Source organism: Panthera tigris, chromosome B1 (genome assembly GCF_018350195.1).
Source record: "Panthera tigris isolate Pti1 chromosome B1, P.tigris_Pti1_mat1.1, whole genome shotgun sequence".
Taxonomy (NCBI): Eukaryota; Metazoa; Chordata; class Mammalia; order Carnivora; family Felidae; genus Panthera; species Panthera tigris.
In genome coordinates this window covers 183,248,879-183,263,941 of record NC_056663.1, presented here as the reverse complement: position 1 = coordinate 183,263,941, position 15,063 = coordinate 183,248,879, and the positions used below count along the sequence as shown (strand labels likewise).

Sequence of the window (15,063 nt, the reverse complement as noted above, 5' to 3'; positions counted from 1 at the left end):
TAGGTGAGCACAAAAAGGGACAAGAAAGGGAAATGGACATTTAAAGATAGCCAGATTGATGGCAATCTCTTTGGACTCCTTCTAGAGTCTTTATGCCAGTCATCCTGTGCCTTAACACCCCATGGTCTCCTCCCAGTGCCTGTGACCCCTGGGGAAGCCTTCCGGGACCATCCACTCTAGACTCGGAATGCCAACAGCACTGTCATGAATATCTGATTCTTTTTTTTCTGCCCCACGTTTTTTCCTTTGGAGGAATTCCCTTTCTGCCAGCACTTTGGGATTCTGATGGGCTGTCGGTCAAAGGCCAGCCTTCCCCCACCACATAAGTGACATAGAACTAGAGCAGCAAGCCAGAGTCCCCCGTTCACAGGACACAGTGATTGGTCCAGGAGCGGGCAAAGGACCAACATGGGCCTGAGAGAAGAAGGTCTCCCTCCTTCCGAAGGACGTCGGGTGGGGCCAGTGGCCGTCCCCTTTGTGCCAGGAAATGAGGCCACGCAGAGGGAAGCAACGCAGAGAGACGACCAGAGAGAGTCCTGATTAGATCACAACAGTGCCCCAGATTTGAACTGTGCCTGGAGTCAAATGACGCTCGTACTTGAGCACGTACGTTTCCCTCTTGCTCGAACTACTTCGAGTCTGGGCTTCTGCCACTTAAACCAAGAGTCTTGATCAACTCGGCCTCTAAATTTGAGGATGACTCATTTGACACACAAAGTTGTTGCCACCCAGTGGAGCTGGTTCCTCAGAACGTCCCCCTTTTTCTACAGAAAGCTTTAGGCTCCTCTCTGCCATATGTCAGGGCCATCAGGCCAGGCTCCTGGTTTCTTTCAAGTTTAAGCCTCTCCTCTTCTGGCACTTCTGTCTTTCCATATGGTCGATCCGGCTTTGATGCCAAAATAATTTAGAGGCACATCGAGTTGCTTAAGGTGGCTTATGCTGAATTTCTTCCACTTGCTGATGTTGTCTGAAGCTTTTTCCTCTGAAAGATAAATGTATACGTATGACATATGTGTGCCAGCACTGTCTCCTTTCCTCCCTCACCTCTCCATCTAGAGAAGAGGTGTGCACAGCCTCACCACCCCACTCCTCAAATGCCTCCTTAGCCTGGTACCTCACTTGAAGACGGATCTCACAGGGCCAGGAGCCCTGCTGAGAAAGCCCTGCTTAAGGCCTCAGGGGGCCTCGGGGAGCCTCAGGATTTAAGGCACCACTGGGTGTTTTCTGGTGTCGTCTCCCACCGGGAGCTGGAGGTATTACCTCTCATCTGAGGTCCTAATTCAAGGAGCTGGGGAGCAGAGGTCACCACCTTACTTAATCCCATGCTTTATCATGTGAACGCTCACTCCAGAACTCACAGTGGTTCCCTAGTGCTCCGTATATCCAAACCGAACTTTTGCCAGAAACTGCCCTGTTTAGACTAACTTACTTTCTGCACATCCTCTCTCCACACCCCCAGACTGGTTGGCTGACCCACTCCCTGCCTCATAAAAATACCAAGCTCATTCTCCTCTCAAGGCTTTTGTTCCTGACGTTCTTTCGGTCCAGAACAGCCTTCTGTCTTCTTCCTCCCGCCTCCGATCCTACAAAGCCCACTGCAAGTTCCACCTCTTCCAAGCGGCCCTCCCTGATTCTTCCTTCTGTCCTCTCATCTACGATTTGCCCCTTTTCTGAATAAGTTGTTCCAGAATGAGGACCACACAGCGTATTATCTAATTGTGGCGCTTTGCGGGATTTGAACCCATCTTGCCTCCTCACTGGTGCTTCTTGAAGGTAAGAACCCTTCCTCACGGGGCTTTTATCGAGGCTCCCCCCGCCCCCACCCATCCCAGCATCTGGCAGGACTAGGCAGATAGTTGGGGGACACTTTCTCACACTTAGTTGATCATAAGCATCACTTGGGGGAATTTGTCTTAGAAATGCAGATTCTCTGACTCGTCTCCTGGAAATTCTGACTTACAAATTTGGGGCAAGACGCTGGGATCTGCATTTCTGAAAGTGCCACGTTGCAGCTTTTGCCAAGGCAAAGCCTGGAAAACAAGGAGTAAGAGTCAGCATATTGCCAAAACCTAAATCAAGACCCATATCTGACAAGCTCGAGGGTTTTGACGAGCACAAAGCACGGGATATTTTAAATATAGTTGGGCCTGGAAATTCCAGGACATGAAGTTTTCCCACCCTCGGTGATGTGGCCCCATTCGGGAGGTTATACGGTGCCATGGCTGAGAGAACGGGCTTGGAGAGTGGCCTGGGTTTGAATCGTGTCTCAGGCACTCATTTAACCTCTCTGAAACTCAGTTTCCTCGTCTGTGAGATGGGACTAATAATAGGATCCACATCCCAGAATTGCTCTGAGAATTAAATTAGTTCTTGTACAGGAAGGACCCGACTCCATGCCTGGCACAGGGCACGCACGTATTTGTTACATATTTGTAACAAGCGCCTATAGAGAGTCAGTTACTGAAGCTGGGAGCCCTGCCAGGTCCTAGGAGGTGGTAGGCGAGAGGAAATACTTTGCTGGAGGGGCACATTCTCCATTCCTTTTGAGAGGGACCTTGGGGGGGAGCTCTTAGTCCTTATGTGAGTGCTTTCCCAGCACTGGAGGGCAGGGAGCCCCAACAGCATGAAGTCACTGAAATGCAGACTAACTAAAGTGACTTCACTAAATGCAGAATACTTAAGTATCCTATTAGTAATCATCATCATTATCATCTATGCAATAATAAATCATGCTCCCAGCATCGTATCCTTGCTGAGTCAGAAAACATTTTCCAGGATGCCGTGGTGGCTCAGTCGGTTAAGTGAGCGACTTCGGCACAGGTCATGATCTCTAGGCTCGTGAGATTGAGCCCTGCGTCAGGCTCTGTGCTGACACCTTAGAGCCTGGAGCCCCGTTCAGATTCTCTGTCTCCCTCTCTCTGTGCCCCTCCCTGGCTCACTCTTTCTCAAAAATAAATAAACATTAAAAAAAATCATAAAAAAATAAAACCAAGAAAACTTAAAAAAAAATTTTCCTTTGGCGATCCATATTTATGCAACGAGGCAATTGAAAATTATTGCTTGTTTTGGGGAGCTGTGTGTCCCCTTATCTTACTTTTGGTCACAGGAGATTGGGAGCCTGATCTTCTCTGCTCCTAATGCCAAAGGAAGAACTGTGACCAAGACCTGGCCCGGACGAGGACACTGTGGTGACCATGTGGTATCATTTCAGACAGAACAACCCAGGCTTTGGAAATGCACTGGCTGTTATCTTACGTGAGGCAGGTGGTCAAGACCATGCTCCAATGGAGGAATGGGCTTTCTCTTGCAGGCAATAGGCCAATTGGTTGTTGGATTAGCGGGGCCAATGGATTAATGGATCAGTAGGGTTTCTCTTATAGGCAGTAGATACTCTTAATCATTTTGGGTCAGAAAAAGGACAGGGTCTCAGTCTAGGCAGCAGGGAATTTTCCTTTCGCTTTAGAAGACAAAGAACAGTTGGATCTGGATTGTAATGGGAGAAGACGATTGGGAAGTGCCATTCTGGGGCAGGTTCATGGTCACTGGCACCACTTTAGGAACAGGAGTGCCACAGTGCCATGTCACCGGGAGTTCTGCCAGGGAGGTGGGGATACTGAGCTCAAGCAGTACTTACAAAGCCCCCTTTGTTTTGTGCTTCTGTTGCCCTAAAACCCAATGAAACCTCAAAGGAAGAATTTGATGGTAGGGAGAACTTAGCAGAGATTTATCTTCTCCTGGACTAAGGGTCTCAGCAATAAACACCAACAAGGAGGCTGGGGGGAGGGAACCAGAGAGTCCTTCCTGGAGGAGACAGTGCTGGGATGGATTATCAGTCAGCTCATGTAATAGCCAATGCTTGTGGCTGGCTTGGGGAGTTGTCATTGACCCCACAGTCCCTCTCATGATTCTCAGAATTGACGCTTACCGGTGCTTTACAAGGAGAATTGGGGGGTCCAGAATTTCGATTTCCAACCCCTTCAGGTCCACTGTGGGCTCGGTCCCCTTCCCCTTCTTCATGCAGGGCCATCTCCCTGGCCTTGGCTCCCCCTGTGGCCACACTGCATGCTCCCTCCTCACACCCTGACACACGCTCAGAAATGACAGGGTTCCTGTGGGTCTAGCCTGCCAGCAGGAGCACAGTTTGCCAGAAGCATCCTGGAGCCAAGCGGGTGGCCCACGAGTGAGCAATGGGTTATTCCAGGCTGGAAGGTGAGGGCAGCTTCCCAGCTATTTCCTCCAACCTCAGGAGCGAGTCAGTGGCTGGCAGTTCACATGAGGTCCCTCTGACATCTCTGGTCAGGAATGCAGCTTGCTGGGGATTCTGAAGCAAAGAGGTCATTGACAAGAGGAAAAGTCATTAGCAGGCAGGGCGATCAGCATGTACCCGGGGACCTCCATCTGCCTTAGCGAGCGATGGCTCTTCCCTGGGCCAGCTCTCCCTGAGCACCCAGGGCTCGTGTGTGGTGTCCGTTGGGCCTTCCAGAACTCTGACCACCTGAGACCAGGCAAAGCAAGGCTGTGGCAGCCCGGTCTTGTCTTCCAACCCACAAGTCTTGTGGCAGCCCGGTCTTGTCTTCCAACCCACAAATCCTTGAATCTCACAAAAGAGGGAAAGGACAAGGTGGCTGGAGGCAGATCCATAGTTGCATCTTTGTTGACTGTGCCAACATTTATGGATCGCAAACACTCCCTGGTAAAAGGGTCCAAGGAGGGAGCTCTACTCTTGAACTCAAACTATACTTGTTCCTGATGCAAGCTCCCTGCTCGTGACCCTGGGTTCTGTCCATACGCATCGTTATGTCCTCTGATATACTCTATGTTCAGCTGTGGCCAGGATGACAACTTCTGCTGGCTGCTATCCCCTCAACCAGGGTTGTCTTGGATCAACTTGCAAGAGGCACTCTGTGTTCTAAAGCATGAACTGGTCAGGAATGTATTCATCCCCTTGGGACCAGAGGGTACTGGAACAGTGCTTCTCAAACTGGAATGTGCCTAGAGATGATCTGGGGCTCTTGTTAAAATGTAGATTCTGATTCAGAAAGTTTGGGTGGATGTCAAGATTGTGCATTTTCAGGAAGCCCCCAGGTTATGCTGATGGTGTCGGACCGACAACAGTGGTTGTGACTCATTGTGACTGCAAGTTGAGAAGGAAAGTGTCAGAAGCCTCAGCGGCTATTGCTATGGGGCGAGGACTTGGAATTTCCAGGAACAGAAGTCCAAATAGCACCCTCACTATAATGGCCAGCTGACTCCCTACTGGGGCCACTTAGCCCCCACCAGCAGGCCCAGCCCTGTCTGAAGCTTGGGAGCCCAGCCTCTTGAGAGATACATAGGATCAGTGCTTGGATGGGGTCTCGGGGGTCGTTATTTCTCCTCTACGCCTCCTGCTTTCAGTGTTAAGATTCTCCTCTGCATCCTCCCAGCTTCCAGAGCTGACTAGTCTCTGCTTCACCCACCTCCTGGAGTAGCCACGCGTTCCTGGCGGCGCTAATGGACAGAGACCTCCTCTTGACTTCCTCAAGACTCAGTGCGGTGTCTTGTCACCTTTTCTGGGACCCTGCTGAGAAGAGTAACTCTGGCTCTTCTAGGCTGCTGCTGTGACCGGGAACATGCAAACATGGTATTTGTCACAGTGTGATTGCAATTATGCGCTTCTGTAACTGTCACTTCTGCAGTCCTTGAGGGCAGGGACTAATAATGCAGTGGCTGGCCGTACTGCATATTTGTTCAATCAGTTATGCCGTCCGTCCTGCTCCCTCTCTTCCTCTTCCTCAGGAGGCCCCGCCCTCACTTCCTTGGAGACACTTCTAGGTTAAAGAGCTCCAGTTTCTCCAACCCCCACCAGACCTGTTTGGAGGGGTTGAAGATAAGGACTCTCAGGCTCGGCCACAGATTGAATTAAGGGGAAGTTTTACGAATACTGACTTTTATCCTCAGAGACTTGGACTTACTTGATTTGGCCCGGGGAATCAGGATTTTAAAAAACTCCTAGATGATTCTCATGTGCAGACAAGCTTGAAAACCACAAGGAGTCAGGAGTTTTAGACTAACACCCAGCATTTCAGCCTCACGTCAGCACAGCCATCTGGCCTGTTTCAGTCAGGGTCCCCAGCAGCGGTGAGGACCCTGCACTTGCCCTGGGCTTCAAACTAAGCTCCTTCGGATGAAGGGAGGCCATAGGACTACAGGGGTAAGGGACTAGAGGCTGGCGTAAGACCAAACGAGGTTCAAACTAGAACGGTTTAACTACAAGTTTGACTCGAGGCAATTTTCTCCATCTCTCTGAGCCTTGGTTTCCTAACCAACTAAATGTGATAATGGTCTATTTGTCAGTTTCTACCAGGTAATAAACCACTCCAAAATTTAGTGGCCGAAAGCACAAACATTTCATCTTTCTTGCAATTCTGGGGAAAGGCTGGGTGGTTCTTCTGGTCTGGACTGGCTTCACTGGGGCTAGATGGCTTAGGATGCCCTCCCCAAGATGCCTGATAATTGGCTTGATGTCAGCCGGAGGGATAGAGTTGGCCTGGCTGGGGTCCACATCTCCCATCATTCAGCAAGCTAGTCCAGGCTGGTTTACATAGTGGTGGTCACCGGGTTCTGACAGTTACAAGGGACTTTGGCCATGATGCTCTTCCCATGGGTCTGTTTGCTAACGTCTCATTGGTCAAAGTTAGTCAAGGCCAGTCCAGAGTCAGTGTGGGAGAAGATTACCAAAGGATATGACTCAGCTTACTAGAACTGTGTATAATTCACAACTAAACTAAAATAAAAGCCCCATTCCAGCTCTAGAAACTAGGAACCCTGCCTGGGCCCCTCCTTAACACTCACATGCCCACTGATAACGATCGTAATGGTCACAACATATATTGAGCCCCGGCAGTTGGGTCACTGACAACAGTTTATCTGATTCTCAGGCCATAACATTTGTGGCAGATGTTTCCCTGCAAGTTAGGTCATTAATTCATCTGAGTGAAGATTTTAAAATGAGGAAAAATGGCCTCTTCCCTCCAGGAGCTCTGTCCTCCACTGGGACAGCATGCAGGTAAATGGAACTCCGAAGTCAACGTGAACTTTGGATTTATGTCTGCAGGTGTTTTCTCTGTGTCCACCTGCACACAGAAGCCCTTCCCCCTCAGAGTTCCTCATCAGACAAATGTGTTTGTGAGCAATGGAGGTGTGACTGGAGGCTTCGCAGGTGAAACAAAGAAAGGGACACATGGTACCCGTCACAGACAGCAGCGTAAACAACCCACCTGGATGTTTCTGTTCTTCAAACTTCATCCTCTATTGTTCACTTCCAGGAACATCTGATACCCTTCACTTCCCTGGAGCAGCCCCTCGTCCCCCGCTGGGCTGCCCTCTTCTTCCCAGGTTCTCTTGAATAAGAGCCTCCTTCCCTCTTGTCACGCAAAGCAACACAGCTGCCTCTGTCTCCCCCACATCAAAATATTTCTTCTATTTTCAAAACTAGCCCCACTCAGTATAGAAGTCAGGGCGGGGACCAGATCTTGTGCTAGTTGACCATGTACTTCTAGATCGTATCCCTGACCGCATCCCAAAGGGCTTACTGAATTATTTATTCTGGTGTTCTCCCCAGAAAGACTTTTGTGAGTAAAAATAATCTCTATCTTCTGACAACTACTTCTAGTAACCAAGAATTTTGAATTTCGTGAAAGGGCAAGAGAAAGGAGCGATACTTTCCGATGGAAGCATGCAGGAAGGCTTCCTGGAGGAAGTGACATTTGAACCAAGACATGATGGAACGCCTTTGAGAAGGATAGTTGCTAACGTCAAAACTAATGACTTAAAATACGTTTGCCCTTCTAATCCCTTAGCCCAGTTTCTCGGGCTGCTGTTCCATCCCTGTATGTCATCCCCTCACCCTTAACCAGAGAACTGGAATAAAGGAGTTAACATGAGTTCTTTTTCTGGTTAGTTATTAGGAGGGGATAAGAAGCCAAGTCCCCATCTACCTATTCAGGGCATATAGAACAAGAAAAAAAAAAAAAAAAACCTATTGGCCCTACAGGTTCAACTGTTCCCCAGATATTGTCTGTGCAGCATTGGCTTTTGTTTGGCAAGTATTTGTTGTTATTGTTTTCACATGGATCTAGACTAATCTTGGCACTTAGATGTCCCCCTGGCCTCACAGAATAAGATGCCTGGAACTGATCATCAAAACAAGCCAAGGAGTGCAAAGAAATTCCTCAGCAATTACTACATTATTTTCTTCTTTGTGTCAAATATGAGTTAGGTGAGAGAACTCATTTATCTCTTACTACGCTACAAGAGACAGAGGCAGTTTTTCTCACAGGATTCAGGGCTAAAGTGGACTGTCTTCTGAACTTCCCTGTGACATTTATCTGAAAATTCACCAAAAAAATCTTCCTTTGGAGAGATCATTCCCAGAAATTAAAAAAAAAAAAAAAAAAAAAAAAAAAAGAGTGCTGGTCCACTTGGAAGTTAGGACTCCTTCAGTTGTAAGATACAACCATCCAACTAACAGGGGCTTAAGCAAAATGGGGGCTTTTAGCTGTTTATATAACAGAAAAGCCCAGGGTAGTTGGGCTTCAGTCATGGCTGGATCCAGGTGCCCAGATGATGTGGTATGAGGTTTTATTCCTCTTTAGCACTCAGCTCTGCTCTTCGTGTCAGACAAGCTCTCCTCACCAGCGGCTTCCGCCTGAATTCTGCCAGCTTGACAATCCTAGGGAAACAAGACAAGATAGAGCCATGGCAATGGAATGCCCATTTCATAGTGAAATAAGTAAAAAAGGGGGGAAAAAGGCAGGTGGCAGGGGGCTGGCAAAGAGCAGTGGGTAGGCCTATGTTAAGTGACTTTGGGCTAGCAGGCCTGATTTTCGAACCAGTCGCATTGACTATTGGTAGACAAAATAATGTCTCAAGACCCCAAACATTCCTTCCTTCAATTCATCTGGGGGTCCAGTACTTGGTGATGCTCGCGAATGTTCCTGTCAACAGGGCTGCTGGTTGACCACGGGCAGCCTGGTAAGCAGGCAGTTGTCCATCAAGACTGGAAGAAAGAAGTGTGAAAGCCAAGGGAGAAGTCAGGAACTTGGCCTGTGTGAAGCACCGTGAAGGGAGGAGGGGAGGGGAGAAACCTTGGCAATTTGTTTTTAATATTTTGCTTGTTCTGGATACCATGAAAGCTGCGTATATTGGCTTCTGACTAACGAAAACAGAGGGGAAGCCAGGCTGGAAACCTGGCCATGTTTCCGTGCACAATTAGGTTTGTTTGTTTAGGTCTCTTTTTATTTGTTTTCAGATGACTCAGATACGAGTACTGCAGGCGTTTCAAAGAGAAGTGTTCTTATGTGTATTTTGGGTCTAGGGCTTTACCAAGTGCAGAAAGCCTTGGCTCCCTGAGGTTATTTTCCTATCCAAGGGTTTTTCAAACTTTCAAGTGGGGCTGGAAGAATGCCGTTGTGAGCCAGGTTATTTTTCTTCGCAGACCCCAGCTTGGGGTTGCACGGGGGACAGGGCTCACAAACATATAAACACAAAAGTCCCCAAACAAGGCACAAGGGCACTCATTGTGCTGACCTCTCACACCATCTCCCCTTGATGGCTTTACCATCTGCGTTCTCCAGTCCTCTCTGGAAACCTCTTCATGAGTCGGCCTCCTTCTCTCCAGACGACCCAATCCAGAGATGGATTCTCTTTTCCAATTTCTCTGTATCTGTCTATACACTGTTCAGCTCTGAAAACTCTTCCCTTTCATTGCCACAGTTTAGAGTCTGAAGCTTCCTGTGAAATGCAGGGAGATTTACAATCTGAGAACCTGCCAAGCCCCTGGCTGAGTTCCTTTGCCTAAGGGGAGTGGCTCCCCGGGGGATTGTCTGCTCCCGGTCAATTGACCCCCAAGTCCAGGAAGGGACTTGAGGAGGGCCTTGGGAGGGGCTGGGCAGTAATCTTCTCCTTCCTAGATGAGCAAGATGCAAATCAGGCAATGGTGAAGACCATTCCAGCCTCCCTTCTTGGAGGCTTATTTCCAGTAGCCCTGCCTCTATGTGATGAGTCAGAGGACAGAGATGCCCGAAGTGGTCCTGATTGTTTTCAAACAGTAAGGATGTATGTAGTCACTGGGAGCAGGTTCTTGAGCTTCCTGGAAGCTGGGCCCCAGCCTGAGTCTCCCACAGTCTCCCCTGCTCAGCTGTCCCTGTTAAATGAAGGACATTGGCCAACATTCTGGTTGGAGAATTACTTTATACTTGAGTGCTCTTCTCCCTCTCAAGAGGGCTATAAACTGTCCCACTTTTAAGACTCTCCTCTTTCAGGGGTGCCTGGGTGGCTCAGTCAGTTGAGCATCAAGACTCTTGATTTTGGATCAGGTCATGGTCTCAGCGTTTGTGCGATCGAGCCCGGCGTCGGGCTCTGTGTTGACAGTGAGGAGCCTGCTTGGGATTCTCTGTCGCTCTCTCTCTCTCTGCCCCTCCCCTGCTCTCTCTCTGTCTCTCTCTCTCTCTCTCAAAAATGAATTAATAAACATTAAAAAAGAAAGACCCTCCTCTTTCAGTGTTTGAACTTTGAAATCTCCTGAAACTCATAGCAGAAAGATTCATTCTGTCGAAATGCACACATTTCAGGAATTTCTCCTCCAAACCACTGTCTTCCAGAGCTATATCGTGGGGTCAAACGAAAATTCTACCTAGTCCCCTGCACCTGCTTTAGCTACACTACTGCACCATGACAGGTGACAATGGGAACAAGCGCCCTGTGTCCTCGCGGACCCCGAGACAAGGACTGCAAGTAGTTTAGTCAGAAGGTGAGCCCAGGAAGCACAAGAGGGAGAGGGGAAGTGACTCTGGGCACCTGCAACTCAGTCCTGCTCAGGACTCTCTGAGAGACTGGGTGGAATACGCCTCAGATTGTCCCACTGTCAGGCAAGGAAGCCATCCCTGGTTGTTAGAATTTGCTCCCGGAGGGGTAACTCCCTGACACTTCCAAGCACACTCCCGCAGCCAGAGAACGTCCTCAGGCTGAGACAGATATGAAGCCCTAAGCCAGCGTGGAACTCTCTGGAGGCCACTTCCGGGGTAGCTTGAGGGGATACGGAAAGGGCATCTTTCAGGTACACCTACTGTACCCTGAGATGACAAAAGGAAGGGCACAGTCCTCCGAAAGAGACTGGACTGTTTTCACTCCGCTGTGTTTGCTAAGACAGGGAAGTAAGTGGACCACCATCATGGGCGATTAGCAAGAGTTGAAATGGTAAGAGCTGAAAAGCAAAAGGTTTTGTTTCGATTCTCAGTTTATCTATTTATTTAGCAAATAGGAACATACTGCCTACTTGCCTCAGGTTCTGCGCTAGGTGCTGAGGTCCTGCAAGGAAGGAACCAGGCTCTGTCTCTGCCTCAGGAGACCACAGGCTGGTGGGGGTTGTGGACAAGAAAAGAGCTCAAGGCAAGGACCTGTGACAGTACGGTTTTAGCGGGAGGGGCCCCTCATCTAGGCTTCCAGGATGGGGCTGGCTCTTCCTTAAGAAGGAAGGGGAAGAGTGTTCCAGTGAGAAGGAACAGAAGGTGAGAATGTCTGGAGGCACCAGCACAGACGTACAAAGACTCAGGACCGTTTCCTAGTAGGTGGTGAGAGGGAATAGTACCTGATAAAACTGATGCCCAAACACCAGGTCACATAGGACCTTGTCACCCGCATTACAGTGTCTACGTCATGTACCAGAGAGATGAGAAATGGCTTCTTCTTCTTCTTACTACCATTTAATTAACACTCACTTATTTGTCTCATTGCTTCTTGAATCCCACCTCTTCCTTCTGAATTCCACTTCCTTCTTCCTGAAGACTGACTTTTAATAGCTTTTCACCGGTGTTTGTGAGTGGTAAACTCTCTCAGTCAAGGGCAGATCCAGTTTTCAGAGGGCCTGAAGCTTATGCAATTTCGATTCTTCTTTAGGGAAAAACAATGCAAACGATGAACACTAAATGAAGAGTGAAAGTAAACACTGATGACAAGGAAAGAAATCTCAACAAATAAAACAAATATTATAAAATCCCCCAGAACTAGTATTAAAAACATCAATTCACTATAATTTTTTCCAGCTTCTCCTCACGTTGGTGGCATTGGAATGACCATGAGCCCTTTGGAGACTGGACGAGAAGGGAAAAGCCTTGGCCTACATTTCATATGGGTTTCATGGGATGTATTAGATGGTTTGCAGTCATTCCTTGTATAGTTCAGTTATTGCTGGGTGCACCAGATTATGGAATGGCTTCCAGAAATACTCCTACCCTCCACATGCTGCCTTGCCTGGCACATAACAAAAAAATCCTACAGTGCTCAACACCAAAAATATGTGGATGGTAGGGACACAAGGTTTAAGATGTATAGAGCCATCTACAATTTTCTAGTCTGCAGGAAGTTCTTCTAATATCAGAAATGTAAAAACGTAAGTGGAAGATTCATTCTTATTCAAAATGGGAGCTTTCTTTCATCAACAATATACTTGAGAATGCAGCGAATACAATTATAAACACACTATGTGTTTACAGCTCACACGTGAGAGAAGTTTCATCAAGGTCTTTCCAAGGTTGACAACAATCCTAAATATGGATGCGCCATTACCAAAAAAGAGAGAGAAAGCCGAAAGAAAGAGTTTTAATGATCAGTAACAGAAAATAAATTTGATTAACCATGTTAGAAAAAAAAACTGTATTATCTTTCTCTTTTGTGTCTGGAAAATGATATTACAAAATCATCACATGAAGAGGTGATTAAAGGATATGTAGCTAAAAATGGAGTAAGTCTCAATGCAATATGGTATCCTGGATTGGATCCTGGAGAAGAGAGAAGACATAAGTGGAAAAACTGGTGACATCTGTGAATAAATTGGCAGATACGATCACATGATTATTGATGATGTACAAGGACCCCATCAAAACAGGTATTTGAATTTTCAGATATCCAAAGGCTAAAGCCAAAGCCGCTGAAAAGCATATATTTGGCCATGGGGCCAAATATGGAGGCCAAACTTTAACGTAGTTCCATTCCTTGAGAAAACCCAGGCCCCTACCATTAGGGACCTTTCAGGGTCTAATGACCACTCCCAGGGCTGCATGGCATCATCTAATGTGCTAACCATCTCGTTTCTGGGTGGTCTTCATTTTTGATGCAGGGCCATTTGCCCTTCTTTCTTGCAAACTCAGTTACGTACCTAAATTTCTACGTGCTTATACTCTCTGAAAGTTTCCAACTTTGTTAGCTCACCAAGTTGCCGGGCTGGTTTTCAGCAGGAGAGTGGTGTGGTGAACTTAGCATTTTAGGAGGGGATTCTGGCTTCAGTGTGGAGAATGGATTTAAGGTGTGGGGCAAAATAGAGACAGAAGGAAGACAGATCCTATGGAATTCAGTTGCAGAGATGACAGAGGGCAACCTGAATGAGAGGAATAGTAGTGGAGAGGGAAAGACAGCTACACTGTGGGGAGGGGGAGACTGAAGTCAGGAAAACTAATAAGAGAGACGAGGTGATGATCTACGCAAGGAATGACACGATCCTGAAGTAATGTTGCACGAGAGTGCTAAAAATCAAGGACTCTGCTGTCAGCAAGACCCTTCTGGGGTCTTTGTCACTTATTAGCTATATGACCCCGAGCAAATGAATTCTCAAGGCCTCAGTCCCTTCCTAGTTCCACCAGATCGTTAAGAGAATTAGATGAGACCATGCGTGCACAATGCTTAGAGCAGTACCTGGCACGTAACAAGCACCCACTAAATTGTCACTGAGCCATGGCAGTGAGAAAAGGATTCTAGGCAGTAAGGTAGAATCCGATGAAATCAACAGAATGCAGGACCCACTGGATGGTAGGAGGGGTGAATAAGAGAGAGGAAGGAGTTAAAAACGTCTTCTAGATTTCTGTGGAAGGACCCCTTTGGGGAGCATGCAGTCTTGGACTTGCAGAGCTGGTGGTATCTCTCCTCGTCCGCATGGAGGCAACCAGAACCCGGCTGCACAAATATGGAGCCAGAGCAAGGATCTGAGCTGGAGACAGACTGGTGTAGAGCTGGAGCCCCGGGGCGCGGGGGGCTGGGTGGGTGTGTGGGGATCACAGCTCTGAGGTGAGTATGTAAGAATGAAAAGAAAAGAAAACCAAGTTGAAGCCCTGCTGCTGGCGAACGAAATGTAGCCAGCAAGGCAATTGAGGTAGACTGGGTTCAAGGTCATAAGAAAAGCAGAGGGAGCATCCCAGGAAATTCAAGGGAGAGAAAATTGGCAGGAAAGCATGGTCAGCAGCGCTCAATGCTGTGGAGCCTTCAAAAGGGGTCTGAGCACTGGGCTTTGGGTTGTGGGGTGAGGAGGTCACAGGGGACCTCAGGGTTAACCTCAGGGACGTGGTAACTCAGGGTGGCGATGAGGTTAGCAGGCAGAGTGTTCTGGAGAAACAGGGACCAGGAGAGGTTGTTGTGAAGGGGAGGAGGGAGTCGCGCAGTAGTGGGAGCTAACGAGGAGAAGCAACTGGAAGGGAATTATGCCAGAAAGAGATCTGGGCAGAGAAGCGCGGGCCTGACGTCCAGGAGAGGACCCGGTACCTGGCAGGGCCCTTGCCCACCGTGCCCAGAGTGGGGGAGCGGGCCCGCAGCGGTGTTGGGAAGCCCGAGTGGCCGGTGGCGCTAGGCTGAAAACCAGTGGGGACAGTCTCCAGTGTGAGTGTCTGTGGACAGAGGAGGGCGGGTGACGGAGAAGCGCAATAATGACTCCTGCTTGGGGGCACCCACCCTTGCGCCGGGCACGGAGCCAAGCCTGCGCCAGTGTCTTCACTGCGGCCCTTTTCACCCGTGAGCACCTGAGGCCCCGGGAGCTTAAGGACCAGCGGAAACCGGCGGGGGCGGGGAGGGGGGGGGGCCTTAACCGGCCCACCGAGGCTCCCCTCGATCCCCACGCCCCACCGACGGGCGGGCGACACGGTGGACCCGCTGGGAAGACACGGGGATGCGGCCCCAAAAGGGAGGGTGGCCGCGAGCGGTTGTGAAGGCGGCTGCGGCCCAGGCCCAGCGCGGAGCCCGACACCCGAGCGGGATCGGCGCTGA

The 15,063-nt window shown here is 48.9% G+C and overlaps 1 long non-coding RNA gene across 8 annotated transcripts; it reads right to left on the bottom strand.

Moving 5' to 3' along the window:
• Positions 1-8,523: 8,523 nt before the first annotated feature.
• LOC122237760 lies at positions 8,524-14,663 on the bottom strand. 8 transcript variants are annotated; one of them, XR_006216389.1, is made up of 5 exons: positions 14,566-14,663; positions 13,193-13,453; positions 11,757-11,959; positions 9,568-9,771; positions 8,524-8,710 (listed from the first exon to the last, which is right to left on the bottom strand). It is a non-coding gene; the product is annotated as an uncharacterized LOC122237760 (long non-coding RNA). The 8 variants fall into 8 exon arrangements; XR_006216388.1 differs by having other exon boundaries at positions 13,193-13,411; XR_006216390.1 differs by having other exon boundaries at positions 13,246-13,411.
• Positions 14,664-15,063: the final 400 nt, after the last annotated feature.